A 10748-nucleotide genomic window follows, 5' to 3' on the forward strand; every position below is an offset into this window, starting at 1 on the left:
CTGATCGTTTTTTTTTTCTCTTGAGTATGGATCATGTTTTCCTATTTCTTCCTATGTCGAATAATTTGGGATTGTATCCTGGATACTGTAAATGACATGTTTTAGAGATTCTGGATTCTGTTCTGTTCTTCCAAAGGATCTTCTGGTTTGTTTTTGCAGGCAGTTAACTTGGCTGAGCTCAAATTCCAAACTGTCTCCCCCATGGTGGGCAGCAGCTGAAATCAAAGTTCAGTTTTGTTTTGTTTTGTTTTTTAAAACCTTACCTGGGCTTCTTGGAGTCTGCCCTGTACTTGTGTACTTCCAAGATCACCCAGAGATTTAGGCAAAGTTTAAATACAGAACTTAAATTACTCCCTTTCTGTCTTTCTCCATTCACAGATTCCTCCCCCCACCCCTCCCCACTCCAAACTGTCCAAACTGTTCTTCAATCCAATAAGAATGCAGGTTTAGCCGCCCTCCTTGGTGAAGACTGAGACTTGCCTTCAGGCAAAAAGCTGTAAAATGAATATGGGAAACTCACAAAGAGTTGATGTTGTCCTTTAAGTGTTGACCCCTACCCCCCAATACCTTCCTTTTTGTTTGCTTTCCAGTGTCTTCAGGTAAGATTAAAAAAAAAATCTTGTCCAGCATTTAGAGTTGTTATCTAGAGAAGGGTGGTCACAAAGGAGCTACTCTCACATTATCAGGAGCAGAATCATTCCACAGATTTAAAGTCTTCCATGATTCTCCACTGAAATCTGTGGACCAAATCTAGGACTTGGTATCTATTATAGGTTCTCCTTAAAGGGATCACCCGTGCTTCCCCACTCCTGCTAAGCACTTTCCTGTCTCTGAGCTTTTGTTCACTTTGTTCCTTCCTGTTAAATGCCCTTCTCATCTCTGCCTATCAAAACGTTATCCATCTTTAAAGTGCCCCAGGACTTGGTCCTAGGCCTCTGTTCTACTTGATCAACACTTTCTCCCTATTGATCTTATCTAGGTCCTTGGCTTTAAATACCATCTATATGCTAATGATTCACAAATCTATAGCCTCAGCCCTTATGCCTCCACTGAGCTCCAGATTTGTGTGTGTAACTGTCTACTCGATATTTCCACTTGAATGTCCAACGGGCATCTCAGACTTAACATGGTCAAATTAGAATTCTTGTTTATCTTCCTCCTCAGCCCCATTCCCTCTGCAGGACTTCTCAATAAATGTCAACACTATTCATAAGCCAAAAGTCTAGGAATCATCTCTAATTCCTCTAGTCCCCTGCAATCCATCAGGAAATCTTTTGGCTCTATCTTCACAGTAGATCTTGAATCTATCCACTTCTCTCTAGCCCTCTGGCTACCACTGAAATTTAAGACAACATGATCTCTCACCTGGACTCTTCCAGTTGCCTCCTGAGAGGTGTTCCTGCGCCTACTCTTATCTCCTTACAATCCCTTTTCCACCTTACAGCCACAGTGAACTTTTACAAATGCAAACCAGATCATGTTACCCTCTTGCTCAACCATTTAATGCCTTCCCAAAGCACTTAAAGTCCAAAATCCTTCCTATGGCCTACATGGTCTTACGCAATTTGAACCCTATCTACCCCTTTGACTTCATCCCCTATCACTCTCCCCGTTTCTCATTACACTCTGCCTCCATTGGCCCTATTCTTATATCTTGATTTCACCACTCTCAAATCTTTATTTACTCATTGTCTGTCTTCCCTGTTGGATTGTACCTTCTGTGAGGGCTGGGACTTTTCCAATAAAATTTGTTTGGAAGAAGGAATGAATTCAGCATCAATGCACTTTCTCCACAAAGCCTTTCCTGTACCTCTCTGATGGCAATATACTCTCACTCTCCTTGAATTTTATGTCCACATCTCTTTTAGCATTTACCACTTCCTGTCTCATGTTGTGGTCATTTGTGTATGTGTTCTATTGTCCCAAATTAACTGTGATATCAGAACGGGCAGAATCCCTGCCTGATTCATCTGAATATTCCCCACATGGCCTACTATGAGGCTTTGCACAGAGTGATGTTGATAAATGTTGAGCAAAATGAATAAATAACCATGTCAATATTTATTTCTATTGAAGGGGAGTATCATTAACACTAAAAACAGTGCCAACAGCTGTCTTTGGTTAGGCTACTGCTAAATTCCTTTGGAATTAACAAAACATATTTCACTAACATCTATTTTATGAAATGTTTTAAGTGGTTTGTAATGTTTTAGCACTTAATTAGAAATGGTGGAAACTACTGAAGTATTCTGACTGAGATACATTTGAACAAAACTGCCTGAAATGTTCATGCAACCAATATATCTAAATGTTCTAAAAACATACCAATGAGTCATGACTAATTCAGCCAGCAGAATTTCGTGGGTACATTCTATATAATGGATAGGTAGCAATTCTAGAGTCATGCTCATAAAGTTTGAATGGTGAGTTTTATCAAAATCCATTTCAACATAATTCCAGTCCCTGAAATGGAAAAGTTTTCACTTTAATTATACAAATCTCAGACCTGAACCTTAAATAGACTGCTTTTTATGATCTCATCTTTCTCCTTGGCTCCATTTTACCTATTCTTTCTAGTTTCCCAGCCCTTGCTGCTGAACTATGCTTTTCCCTGGTACTATTTCAAGCTTCTACTCAGCATCTAAACTCATTCACAAAGCTCATGCTCATTAATGTCATAACAGCTTCACCTCAGAGAGAAATACTTTTTAATGTATTTTTTCATCTCATAGAATGATTCACAAGTTTTACTGCTATAGTTTGCTCGTCATTTTTAGCTCTTTTTACTTGCTTTATTAACTTTTTGTACAGTAAGACCAATGTTTTCGATTGTGGATTATTTATTTGGGGGGGGGGTGACTGTTTCCTTATTTCCATTTTCTCTACTTTTGTATTCTGCATGTATTCTGTTGTATTTTGCTCAGGTTCAACAAAGAAGAGTTTTAATAAACTGACAAGAGAAATTGAAGCAAAGCCAACATGGAAAAATATATGACTGAAAACTATGTGACCAAGGTAAATGAAATGTAAAGTTAAGATGCTGCTAATCTTGAACCGCAAAAGACATTGCTCATAAATGACACTGTGGAACAAAGTATTAAATAATTCAAGACCACTGATGTCATTGTTATCCACACAAAAACATTGTGCAGATGATGAATAATCTTTTCTCTTTTCAAGTTATTTCGTGTAAGAGATTCTCCGTATTCTACTCATCTTTTTATCCCAGTTGTTAAGCTTTTAGAGTAATGCACAAAAGTCTAGGTAACATGGAGTGAAGCCAAAGTATTGCTCTTTTGTATTTATACCAGGGGAGGCTTATCAGTTAGGATGTTTTCTACTGCAAAGAGCTGAAGACCTAACTAAAAGAAGCCTAAGGAATAAGGAAATTTGTTATTTTATATAAGGAGAGAACTAAGGGTAGACTGATTGCAAGGTTAATTAATTCAGTGACTGACAATGCTATTAAAAGCCCAGGCTCTTTCCATATTTTTGCTCTGCCATTCTTAGAGAGTTGGTTTGCTCCTCAGGCTTGTCCCATCGTGGCTGCAAGACGTCCACAACAGTTCCAGCTGTCATACGGAGACAACAGAAATTTATGTTCTCATAGTTCTGTTGGCTAGAAGTCCAAAATCAGTTGTTGGCAGGGCTGGTTCCTTCTGAAGGTTCTGAGGAAGAATCTATTTCGTGCTTTTCTCCTAGCTTTTGCTGGTTGCCAGCAATCCTTGGCGTTCCTTGGCTTACAGATGCATCCCTCCAATATACGCTTCTGTCTTAACATGGAGTTCTCACTTGTGTGTCTGTGTGTCCTCAAATGGCCTTCTTATACGGACACCAGTTATTGGATTTATGGCCTTCCTAATCCAGTATGACCTCATCTTAACTAATTACGTCTGCAAAGACCCTATTTCCAAGTAAAGTCACATTCTGAGGGTCTGGATGGACAGGAATTTTGGGACACCATTCAATCCAGTACAGTGGTTAAATGCTTTCCTAGACCCATATGATCCTTGACAACTTAATGGGAAAGAAAGAATTTTTCTAAGGGAAAGTCAGAGTAGCCTGTCTGAAGGCAAGTGATATGAAGAACATTATAATGAACTTCTTTCATTATTAAAAAATTACACTTCCATACGTAAGTGTGTAACACATTCCTGTACATACAACTCTGTTAAACCTGCTATTTTATTTTTGAAGGGCTCCTTTTCTATTCTCTGAATACTTTATAGGTATTGAGCAACTCTCTGTATAATGTCCATCCATATACATGTGTACATGTGTGAGACTACATGAATACTGTAGGTAGCAGACAGCTTGCTTTGCAGTGAATGATTAATGACAAATATATATTTGATGAGGTTTCAAAGAAATTATATTAAAAGAAAGAAAAACAGAAACAGAAAATCAGCAAACCCTGATTTGATAATATTTAACAATACAATTTCCCCAAGTATGTCCAATCAGTTGTAAAGTTCTTGATGCAATCTTCCCCAAGTCTTCTTCCCTCCATAAATATAAACTCAAGGAAACCCATTCTTAAATATCTCTGGTACTGTTATTGCTCTACCCTTAGATATTAAGATGAACACAGATTTTAACATGCTGGACTCTCAGGGTAAAAACTGGCCAGCAATTTATTACGGTTCCGTGGAAAATTGGTGAACTCAGACCACTTCCCAGCATTGCTAGAAGGGGCAGGAAAGAAGATAGGTGAGTAAGGAACTAGTTAATGTCATAGAAAACTCCTTTTTGGCCTTTGTGACAAATATGGATAATATCATGTTCTTCCCCTGTCCAGAGAGTCTTAGAGGAGTTGGTGGATAAATTGCCACAAATATAAAAGCACCCTGTTCTCTTATGCAACAGTCATCACACTTATAATTACATATTTATGATCTTCCCCGTTCTAATGTAAAGCCCATGAGACCAGGGACTAAGCCTGTCTTATTTTTGTGTCCCCAGAGCCTGGCACAGTGGCTGGCAAAGAGAAACAATGAAATATTTGTTGAAGTGAATTGAAATAGAAAAGGTCTTAACTCCTTATGGGTATGGATAACTTTACTACTAAATATTGAATGAGATTTCCTGGTACCCGCTGACTGTTTAGATGATGTATGGGGCTGACACTGCAAGGTATTCCCAAGTAACCATTCTTCCCATCTTTAGTTGGAAACATGGCCATCCAAAATGAAGACTATACTTGCTGGTTTCCCTTGCAACTCGGTGTGGCCAGAGGGATATTAGAAGAAATGATGTGTGGCAGTTTCCAAGAATCTTCCTTAAAAGATGGCCAGTGTATGATCTTTGCTTCTTATCTTATTTTCCCTTTCTTTATCTTGCTGCCTAAAGCACAGGTATGGAGCTCTAGCCACTATTTTAGACCACACCCTAGAGTTATATGGAGCTTGGGTTCTTGAGGACTTTGTGAAGCAGGGCTGCTGTAGCAGCCCTGGATTGATTACTTCTTCTTTTTTTAAAATGTATTTATTTATTTATATTTTTGGCTGCGTTGGGTCTTTGTTGCTGTGCGCGGGCTTTTCTCTAGTTGTGGCGAGCGGGGGCTACTCTTCGTTGCGGTGCGCGGGCTTCTCATTGGGTGGCTTCTCTTGTTGCGGAGCATGGGCTCTAGGCGTGCGGGCTTCAGTAGTTGTGGCACTTGGGCTCAGTAGTTGTGGCTCGCGGGCTCTAGAGCACAGGCTCAGTCGTTGTGGCGCACGGGCTTAGCTGCTCCGCGGCATGTGGGATCTTCCCAGACCAGGGCTCGAACCCATGTCCCCTGAATTGGCAGGCGGATTCTTAACCACTGCGCCACCAGGGAAGCCCTTGGATTGATTACTTCTTAATTTTTATGTGAGAGAGAAAAAAATTTTAACCTTGTTTAAACTACAGGTATTTTGAGTCTTTTTTGTTATTTGCTAGATAATATAATATAAGGTAATCCTTCACAACTGGTGTACTCATATACAATATGATCTACCCTAACTTGAAAATCTTTAGACATAATTTTAGGATGATACAGAAAAAATAACCTACTTATTTTATCAAGTCCGTATGCCACATTTATCAATAAGACATACTTTTTTGTGGACGGTATTATAAAAGCTGAACAAGGAGGTCATGATGCAGTTTCCAGAAATTATTACCTTACAAACAAGCTCAGGTTATATGAGAAATCATTAACTATAAAATATATAAAGAGTAATCAAGAACAGAGGCATGGACTTCTCTAGCTGAGTTCTGGTTATCTGTCTGAAATAGTTCATGCCTCATTTCCTACTAGTATAAATCTTTCAACTGTCATTGTCAGGCATTAATCAAAGATCACACACATACCGATAATTCTTCTTTAACCAAAGACATGATTGGTGCCTCCAATTACAGTAAACTTAATAATAATATATAACTAGAAAAACAGTCAAACATTGCCAAGAGATTGACTATGGAATCTGTCTGTCTGGCATGATAAAGTTGTTTGATTCTTATAGTTTAGAATTTGTGGGAATTTCATTTTATTTACCTTGTGCAATCCTTAAGAAAGTTTAAGTAATAATGTAGTATAGAAATATTGAGGGGAGCACATATATCTTCATCTGCCCTGGTGTGGGAGAATGCTAAAGGACATAAGTTGCACTAGGGTAGTAGTTCATCAACATTTTGAGGTCAGGATCCCTTGAGAATTTGATGAAATTTATGGATCTATCCCAAGAAAATACCTATATTCAAGGTGGCAGATATACATTGGAATTATCTCCTTAGCACCTTTCTTCTGGAAATTGCCTTTCCATCTACTTGGTTATCATAGGAGCCCCAATGCTGGTACAACATAAGCTCATCCCTGGCTGCATCTTATTGGTCAATGGATGATCACGTGACCCAAATCAAGCCAATCAGAGTCTGAGCCCAGGACTTTTTAGAACAGGAAAGGAGAAAGAGGGCCAGTCTCTCTTCAGATACCTGAAAAAGTAAAATATAAAGCTCTGAAGTAGTTATTAGCCATGTTTTCCAACACATAGAGAAAGTCAGTTTGCAGCAAAGGAGAAGAATAAAGCCAATGAGCAGAGAGAAGTATGACAGAATTCACCAAATGTATATTTTATTTTAGTAATTTCTAAGGCACAGCCAAATCACATTGCTGACTTTGAATTCTGTGAGAAATCTTTATCCTAACTTCCTCTTTCTGCTTGAACAACTTTAGTTTGAGTATTTTTAACCTGCAATAGAGAGAGTACTATCTAGGACACACAGGTACATGTGAAACTGTTCCTTCAATATCAGGGCATTAACCAGGGCTTAAGGACTCTGCGCATTAGTGTAATTACTCGTGATCAAATGGATTTTGCTAATTAGACATGAATCAGCTATTAAATGAAGTAAATTCAACATGTCTCATATTTACAATAGTCTGATTAGTCTGATAGCAGGTTATGTTATCGTATATATGTATGAAACAAAACTTTGTTTCATTAGCAGTATCCTACAATTCACCTTTCCCCTATTTCATACTTCTCCATCCATATTTATCAAGATTTTAAAAACGTTTTAGGTGCTTTTAACATTAGCGTATTGATTTTCCTTTTGAATATAAAATGAGAGAGAAAAGAAACAATAGCATGCCACTTTATTTCCTCCTGCTCTAGGAAGCAATCAGGTCCCAGCAAACTATAAAATAAAATTTAGAGGAGTCCGTTTTGTGAACCAGAATGAAAATTTTATTAATTTAGAGAGAGGTGTAGACTTTTCTAGTGACTTGAACCACAGAGTCTTTTCTCCAAGGTACTCCCTTCCTGGTATAGCTAGAAACTATCTTATTTATCAGCAGGCCATACTGATGAGGATGGAATTACAGAGAAGAAATCAAATGATAAGAGATAGACTATCCAGGCTTTGCTATATCCTAATGAACTACTCTTCTCAAAAACAGAATAGTAGTCTATGGGAAAGTTCTAGACATCCTTCTCATTGCATTGAAAAGATTTTTTCTTGTCATCTATTCTGCTGGATGGATCCCAGCTATCTTCTTGAATTTTATTAATTTTCATCAAAGACATTGCCTTCTCTCTGATTTTTGACTGATTCACTGTTCATGTAGTTCCTGGATTTCACCTTTACCTTCTGGGTCTGGAACTCTTTATTACTCGCCAGGTCCAGCAGGTTTGACCAGGAGAAGGTCCACAGAAAGCTAAATATTGAATGCAACTCCAATTCCCATAATAAGAATTTAATGAAACTAAAAGAAAAATATGGAATGACTTATGCAAATTCTAGGGTCACAGCCTGAGAATAAGCTTGTAACCTAATTCTGAAAGGAGACACTAAGCTCTTGGAGGATGGAATAATTCTCTCCAGCCAAGTCTGTTCCCATTTCATTTACACGAGGTCTCCCCTTTTATAAATAGGTAGATGTGAGAGAGTTTCCACACTAGGAGATACTGCCTTTTATTATGTTTGCAATAGAGTAGGAGCTACACATAGTAGTTCATCAAAGAGATTCTGTCAAAATCTGGAGGCCCCCATATTTTCTGCTTTAAAATATTCATACTTCCTTTCTTACTATCCTCTTGCTTGCATAAATGCTATTGTGTTTCCAAAAGAGAGCATTTATAGGCTTTAGAAATGTACATGGGTTGTGACATTTGTAGCCAGGGTCTGACATTTAGATGGGTTCATATTCAAAACATGTCTCTCAAAATTAGCATAGGAGCCAAGGAAATATAGTCAGAGAAAAGTGACGATACACACACTTCAGGGTTTTACTTCAGGCATTAAGCAGGAATTGAATTGATTGAAATAAAAGATGTCTGCAACAGGGTTCTTGTGAGTAAACCATCTTAGAAGTAGATCTTTCAGCCCCAGTCAAGCCTTCGGATGACTGCAGCCCTGGCTGATATCTTGAGTGCAATCTCAAGAGAAACCAGGAGCTAGAACCTCCCAGCTAAATGACTGACAAATCCCTGGCCAACAGAGACTGAGATAATAAATGTTTATTGTTGCTTTAAATTGCTAATTTTGAGGTAATTTGTTATGTAGCAACAGAAATTGATTCAGCCTATAAGGTACATAATCTTGCCCAAGGCTACTTCTCTGACTGCATCTTGTACCACTGTTCCCATTGCCCACTGCCTCTAGCCATGGTGATCTTTTTAGTATTTATTGACTCATTAAGCATGTCCCCTCCTTGGAGTCTGTACTCTTACTGTTTCTTCTACCTGGAGTGCTATTTCCCAAGCTTTCTACATAATTCACTGCTTCAATTCACTCATGTACAAATAAGAAGATATATTTTAAAAATCAATAGTTTTTCCTCTTTTCTAGCAATAAGTACCTGGAACAGGAAATTGAAAAAATCTATTCCATTCATAATATTGAAAAAAACCCACATGAGATTCATAACAGAAAGCTAATAAGAAAGGTTCAGAACTACCATGAAAAGGCTAATAAATTCAAATTGAAGGCCATAAAACAAGATCTGACCAAACGGAAAGACACTTTAAATCTTGTAGGAGACAAGATAAAAAACTCGATTTTCTCCAATTAATATATTAATTCAATTAATTCTAGTTAGAATGCCAGTAGGTGAATTTTTGTAAGTTTTTTTTTTTTTTAATTTTATTTATTTATTTATTTTTGCTGTGTTGGGTCTTCGTTTCTGTGCGAGGGCTTTCTCTAGTTGTGGCAAGCAGGGGCCTCTCCTCATCGCGGTGCGCGGGCCTCTCACTATCGCGGCCTCTCTTGCTGTGGAGCACAGGCTCCAGACGCGCAGGCTCAGTAGCCGTGGCTCACGGGCCCAGTTGCTCCGTGGCATGTGGGATCCTCCCAGACCAGGGCTCGAACCCGTGTCCCCTGCATTGGCAGGCAGATTCTCAACCACTGCGCCACCAGGGAAGCCCCTGTAAGTTTTTTTTAACTGAATAAAATATCCTTTTTCTCTTGGGTGGAAGAATAAATGCCTGAATGTCTGAGAAGAGTCAAGGCATTTTTTTTTTTGAAATATCACAATACAAAGGGCAACATTTTGCCAGATGAGCGAACATGTTATAAGGCCCAATCAATACGGTAATTGAATAAGAATAAACAAATATTTCAATGGAAAAAAACAGTCCATAAAAAATTCCAACACACGTAAGAATTTAGTAATGACGAGTAATTGTGGGAGAGAATGGAGAGTTGTGGGAGACAACAGAGAATTGTACGAGAAACATGGAATTATGTGAGAGGGAATTTTGATGACTGAGAATTATGAGAGAGGGAATTGTGGGAGAGACAAGGAATTGTGGGAGAATTGTGGGAGTAAGAAAAACTGTGACAGATGTAAGGAATTTTGGAAGAGACAAAGAATTGTGGGAGAAACCAAAGAATCATGGGAGAAAATGGAAAAATGGAGGAAAGACAGGGATTTGTGGTAGAGAATGGGGAATTATAGGACAGAATGGGGAAATGTGGAAGAGATAGAATTCTGGAAGTAAATGGAAAAATGTGGGAGGAATAGGGAATTGTGGGAGAGAACGGAGAATTGTGGGAGACATAAGGAATTGTGGGCAAAACCAGAGAATCCCAGGGGAAGATAGAGAAACATGGAAGAGACAGGAAATTGTGGGAGAGAGTGAAGAATATTGGGAGATACAAGGAATTGTGGGAGAGACAAGAAATTGTGGGAGAAATCAGAGAATTTAGGCAGAAACTAAAGAATTTGGGGAGAGACAGGAAATGTGGGAGAGAACGGAGAATTTTAAGAAGAGAAGGGTGACATG

The sequence above is a fragment of the Balaenoptera borealis genome (assembly GCF_965194805.1).
Source record: "Balaenoptera borealis genome assembly, chromosome: X".
NCBI lineage: Eukaryota > Metazoa > Chordata > Mammalia > Artiodactyla > Balaenopteridae > Balaenoptera > Balaenoptera borealis.